Source organism: Sinocyclocheilus rhinocerous, unplaced genomic scaffold (genome assembly GCF_001515625.1).
Source record: "Sinocyclocheilus rhinocerous isolate Xijiao unplaced genomic scaffold, SAMN03320098_v1.1 scaffold1861, whole genome shotgun sequence".
Taxonomy (NCBI): Eukaryota; Metazoa; Chordata; class Actinopteri; order Cypriniformes; family Cyprinidae; genus Sinocyclocheilus; species Sinocyclocheilus rhinocerous.
The window spans coordinates 29,447-36,076 of NW_015652149.1; the positions used below are offsets into that span (position 1 = coordinate 29,447).

General features: G+C 37.0%; 1 pseudogene; it reads right to left on the reverse strand.

Moving 5' to 3' along the window:
- Positions 1-1,072: 1,072 nt before the first annotated feature.
- The window catches only part of LOC107713777 (NACHT, LRR and PYD domains-containing protein 12-like), a 16,688-nt pseudogene continuing 11,130 nt past the window's right edge, over positions 1,073-6,630 (reverse strand).

The window sequence follows — 6,630 nt, forward strand, 5'->3', positions numbered from 1 at the left end:
ACCAATGGCATGAAGACAAGAGGGCAAGGGAAGCATGACACTAACAGCATGAATCAAACTACAAAATAAAAGACACGAAAACAAGAACATGAAACAAAACCCAAAACCCAAACCCCACATTACAGCTTCCTACTATCAATGACATGCACTCTTTAAAAGTCTATTTTTTCAACTTTTATAAGTGACCTTAAAAGCTAGATGAGGTCTAAATTGTATATTTCACTACATTTAGAAAATTAACCCTTAAGCTGTGCTGAAAATCCTTTACCTAATTTGCTGTTCCCAGTCAAAAATGACAGGCCCTTTAAAATTTGATGGCCTTTTAAAAATTGCTTGTAAATCTCTTAAATGCTATATTATCACCAGTGGTGGACAGTAACGGAGTAGCTTTACTTCGTTACTGTACTTAAGTACATTTTTCAAGTATCTGTACTTTACTGGAGTAGTTTTATTTTTAGTAACTTTTACTTTTACTTCACTACATTCCAAAGCATAAGATCGTACTTTTTACTTCACTACATTTCATAAAACTTATCGTTACTCCTTATAATATATCACGTGCTCCGAGATGCAGAAGCGGTGTCTGATTCAAGAACGAACTGATTATTTTCAATGAACCTGTTAAATCGGTTCGCAAATCGCACCAAACGATTCATTCACGAATTAGAATGATCCGATTGCAGTTGTTCTCGAGTCGACAGCTCACTGATTCAAATGAGTCTCCAGTCAACTGAATTCTCATGTAAGAACCGGGAGATCTTGTGAGCGCGCGTGCGTCTGATGCTGTTAAAAGTAAATTACTAATGTCGAATTTTAGGATTAATTATTGTAACTGAAAATCATATTTAGGTCAAAGCTGTCAGTTGTTTGTGAACTAAATCTGCTGTAAAGGGTGATCTGTTTAAGCCCACCCAAATGCTTGAATGCAGACACATTAACTACAGTAATTATCAAAGTGGGAAGTGATGCCCTCTGGGGTATTTGGCCAGGTGTGTTTTTACAGCACAGACAAGGCTAGAGAAGAAAAAAATCATTATGAATATCTATTTATATTTTCCTTATTATATTCATTATTTCCTTATTGGTTATTTTGGTCAGGATACGGCTGATGATCTTTCACACATGTTGTTTTTTTGTTCTCCTCAGACAGGATGAGTTGAGTGTGTGCTGTGTTTGGATCCAGTGTGAGATGACAAGCATCTGAACACAGAAAGACTGATTAGAGCATCAATTACATCATTAAATATGCATTAGTGTGTTTGTGAGAACTTACATTTTCTCAGTCCTGGTCTGATCCTGAGATCTCCCCCATGGTCCAAACTGAACAGAGAAAAAATAAATTAATTAATAAAATGGAATGTTTTCTTAATGCAAACATTGTTGTGTATTAATTTTCTCAATTTCTTGAGTGAGGTTTATAGGTTCTGCAGTATTCAGTCATATTAAGTCAGATAAATAATGTGAGCACAAAAACAGATTTTTAAAAGGAATTTCATAAACTACATCATTACATCCCTCTTAGGTGACCCCCATTGCATCCTACATATAAACATGTAATGCACAGTATGTAGGTTAATACTGTTGTTCCCTCACTGTGCCTGTTGGTGGCACTTCCGTTTGTAATTGAATTGCTGTGTTCTTGTAATAAATTCAGTAGATGTAAAGTATCCTAAAAAGATCAGCTGTGTTACTGAATGTGACCCAAATGTTTGCTAAATAAAGTACATGTTATGATACTGCCAAACATAACTAATTGGTGACGAGGTGGATAAACTTACCATAGATCTACCACAATGAGTTGTGAGTAGTTAGGCGCACTCAAAAACCCAAACCCATCCTACACATTGAATACTATTCTCTAACCGGCATTGAGGACCTGTTTGCTTTGCTAGAGGGAAGACAATGTTTCAGTAAATTAGACTTGTTGGATTATTCCAATACAATCTCTTTCTGTTTGGGATCGCTTTGGCTCCAGTCATGTTCCCAAAGACTATGGACCAGGTATTACAAGGTCTGTCAAATGTCCATTGTTACCTGGATGACATTGTAGTAACCAGGCAGACTGTAGCTGAACACCTTGAAAACCTGAACGCCTAGAGCAGTTTGGCTTACATAACAGTAACAAAAGTAGATGTCACTTCTTCAAGGATTTATTGGAGTACCTGGGTCATATAATTGCTGAAGGCCTGCAAAAGTTGCCCGAAAAAATGTGATAAATTGTCGATGCTCCAGCACCATCCAACTTCACACAGCTGGGGCCTGTTAAGCTATTATAGGAGAATTATACCCAATTTGGCAACCATAGTGAATCCCTTGAACGCCCTGCTGTGTAAAGGAAAACAGTCCTGCAGAAGACCAGTATCTGGATGTAAGAGTTTCTGAGGAATGGAGATGCCATGTTGTCCATTCCAAATCAAACAGCTGAAACTCAGGTAACACAACTACCTGAGACTAATGAAGTGCTCGCTCAAACCTCCAAACCATCTGACATTATAGGATTATGTTGGAAAACAAAACAAAACAAAAGCTGCTGAACTCACTAAACTGTAATTATTTAAGTTGATGAGCCTGTTCTGACATGGGGCAGAATAATTCCTGAACTGCCTCGAGACAAGAGCCAGTCTTAAAAAAACAACAACAACAACAACATAACATCTGAGAATGCATTGTATTTTTACATCTTGATTATAAGGGGAGGAAATGTTATGTGTTATGTATGGGTTAATACTGTTGTTCCCTCACTGTGCCTGTTGGTGGCACTGCCATTTGTAATCGAACAGCTGTGTTCTTAAAATAAAGTCAGAAGGTGTAAAATATCCTAGAAAGATCAGATGTATTACTGAATGTGACCTAGCCCAAGTGTTTCTATATACATGTTATGATACTGCCAAACAACAAAACATGTGTCATAAGTACCCCACATACTTGAGTATCTGCAGTTTATAGTTTGGATCTTCCAGTTTGTGTTTGAGCAGCTGGACTCCTGATGGTCCTGGGTGATTGTAGCTCAGATCCAGCTCTCTCAGGTGTGAGGGGTTTGAACTCAGAGCTGAAGACAAATAACCACAGCCTTCCTCTGTCACCATACAGCCTGACAACCTACAGACACACACAGAAAATTGAATATATATATACACGTACATACATACACCGTCAACATTCCTTGTTGAGCAAATTTAAACAAAAGTCTGTGTCTTCTCTGGTCACACTAACTCTGCTGCTGCCTATATCACTTTTTAGTTAATACAATTTTAGTTAACAAAGTAAATACAAATTTCCCCTGAGAATGACAGCAGTTGTTTCTTTGCCAATCATTAGCTGGCCTTTACAGCTTCATAAAGGCAACATTAGCATTGTGAAATAGGATTAAGTGTTCTGGGATGCAGGGATGCACATAAATGGTGCACAGATGCAACCAAAATAAAAAATGCACTGGGTAAATCAGTTCAGACCACTCATTTTCATACCGATTTGGTTGTCAGTTTTTAATGCACAATCACCATTTTAGATGGACTAACTGTAATACTCTATAAGATTTCCATTCAAACTGAAAGCATAAATCTTGGCTATGTGCTGCCGGTTTTAGAGCAAACCCCAAAACTGTGACATTTCATTCACTGACGCACTTCACCCAGGTGCGCTAAAACTGACAGTGCATATATACTTACTTGCCAGCAACTTGCCAAAATAAAAGCTTGCTGATTTTAGGTTTGAAAATGATGAAAACTCATGAAAAAAAATTAAATATTACATTTGTATTTTTAAATGTTCTATAAAATAATTGTATTTTTATTTAATACTTTTTTATTTTAAAATCTAATAGTATTATCACACTTTATTATTTTATTTTGTTTAAAAAATAATAATAAATAAAGTGCAATAATACAATTATTAATTATATATATTTTTTGTAGTTAATAATTAATGTGTCTCACTATGTGCAATGAGAGAACCAAACCAAATCTCCAGATGCTCACATGAGGACCTTACGTGCATCCCTGTATGTATATATATATATACATATATATACACACACCCATTTCTAATTGATCTCTCCAAATCATTCATTCGAGAACTACACTTGTCTATTGTCTTTCCAACTTGTTCATTTGCAAATCGCAGCTGTGCAAGCAATTATTTTGTGTTAAGTGCGTGAATGAAATGAAAGTTTACAAGCTAGAGGTTTAATGAGATAATTAAACTACATATAATCCCAAATACAATGTATAATGGGGTGAATATTTGTTAGTTGTCATAATGCCTGATTTTCCCAGTAAATTTACATGACTACATTATTTCACTGGATTTATATATAAATATATATTTATATATATATATTTTTTTTTTTTTTTAAATAAAAAGACTGCCTAATGCACTTTGTGTGTTTTTAGTCATTGTCACTTTTGATAGGAGCATCTGAATAAAATGCATGACATAGAAAAGGAAAGTAGAAGCATTCAGATAATTCAGATAATTATTACTCCATCAGAAAATAACACATGGAAAATTATTATATGTATTTATTATATTTTATAATTATACACACAAACCTCAGTATCTCCAGCTGACAGTTCAGACTCTTCAGGCCATCAGAGAGCAGCTTCACTCCTGAATCCTGCAGGTCATTGTTACTCAGATCCAGCTCTCTCAGGACACAGTTTGAGGATTGTAGAGCTGATGACAAAGTTTCACAATCCTGAGCAGTCAGATTACAGCCAGCAAGACTGAAAAATTAAAACACTGTGAGATACATTTGTAATGGTGAAAATGCATCTGATTGAAGTAATGTAAAGTATTACATAGGAGTCTCTTCCATGAGTATACAAGAACTAAACCAGGGGTGTCAAACTCAATTTCTGGAGAGTCCGAGACCTGCAGAGTTTAGATTCAACCCTAATTAAACACACCTGATCCAACAAATCAAGTCCTTCAGGCTTATTTGAAACTACACGTCATGTGTGTTGGAGCAGGGTTGGAACAAAAATCTGCAGAGCTCCGGCCCTCCAGGAATTGAGTTTGACACCCCTGAACTAAACACTCACATGGCTTTTCTGCAGTTGATCACAGCTGGTATCAGTCTTCTTCTTCCCTCATCTGATGTATTGTATTTCTTGAGGTCCAGCTTATCCAGCGGCTCCTCTGACATCTGAAGCATGTAGGTGATTGTTGAGCAGTGAGCAGGAGAGAGTTTCTTCTCTGAGTGTTTGTCTGATTTCACAAACTCCTGAATCTCTCTGGACAGAGTCTGATCTTTCACTTCCAGCAGACAGTCAAGGGCTTTATCTACTGCCCCTTTAAGCAAATGTTGTATTGAAGCAAAATTCTTTAGTCCCTCCATAGTTGTATTCACATAGTAATAAAACACATAGAAAGCAGCGAGAAACTCCTGAACGCTCAGATGAATGAAGCTGAAGATGAAGACTGTACTGATGATCTCGGATCAAGTTCAGCTCTCGAAATGGAAGCACAAACATGCAATCTACATCCTGATTGGCTTTTCCCTTGGCCCAGTCCAGAATGAACTTCTGCACAGAGACAGTTTTTCCGATTCCAGCGATGCCTTTAGTAAGAACGGTCTTGATCTGCTCTTTCTCCTCAGATCCTGCTTCAGCTGAGGCTTTAAAGATGTCATTGCAGTAGATTGGAGTGTCTTGTGAGTGTTGTGTTCTGGCTGTTTTCTCCATCTGTAAAACCTCATGTTCTTCATTCACTCCTTCTCTCTCTCCCTCTATGATGTAGAGCTGTGTGTAGATGCTGTTCAGGAGGCTTTCATTCTCCTGGAGTTTCAGTCCCTCAAATAATCTCTCATACTTGTTCTTCATGCTGGTTTTGAGCTGCTCTTTGACTCTCTGTAGTTCATCATTCACTGGTTGATCATGTTTATTCAGAGACGCTGTAACGCTCGTGTTGTTCAGACAGAACAGACAGAAGGCTCCTCCAGAGATGCTTCGCTCTCCATCTGCTCTGCTGAAATATCACAAGAACAGATTAAACAGATTAAAAAATAAAGGATGTGTAAATTAACATCTAAATCAATAGAGATGTCAGTCTTGTCTGTTAAGGAGCACAAGTGTGAGTAAAACAAGCTCCTGCAGGACCTTACAGAGTCTTAAACATTTAAACTGCAGAACAAACATCATCATTATTATGTGTTAAATTTGGAGACTGAAAAGCCGGAATCCCAAAGAAATAACAAAAAACGTAATTCTAAATGTTTTTCTGATGCAAGATTTTTATTTTAAAAGATGTGCAAGATGTGCATTTGACACTTCTGCCAGATGCAGTTTAAGTAAAGAGTGCCTGAGAAAAACGCACTGTCCCGATTCAGTATCTGCGGTCAGGCTTAATGTCAGTGTCATTATTATAAAACGGATAGTTCCGGTACTTGATTCTGATTGGTTGAACCGCGTTCAAAGCTGTAGTAAATTACACTACAAACATACACCTTTGTTTACTTCTGTGTGTTGCTCGGCAACCACTTTGTTGGAACCACAACTGTTTCTGAGGAACTACATTGTTTGGTGGAAGAATACTGTTTTTATTTATATCATTACACTTTATTTGCTCTGTTTTATTCTGTGAAACCTTACTACATATATGGAATAACCGTTTTATAAAAGCAATAAGCCC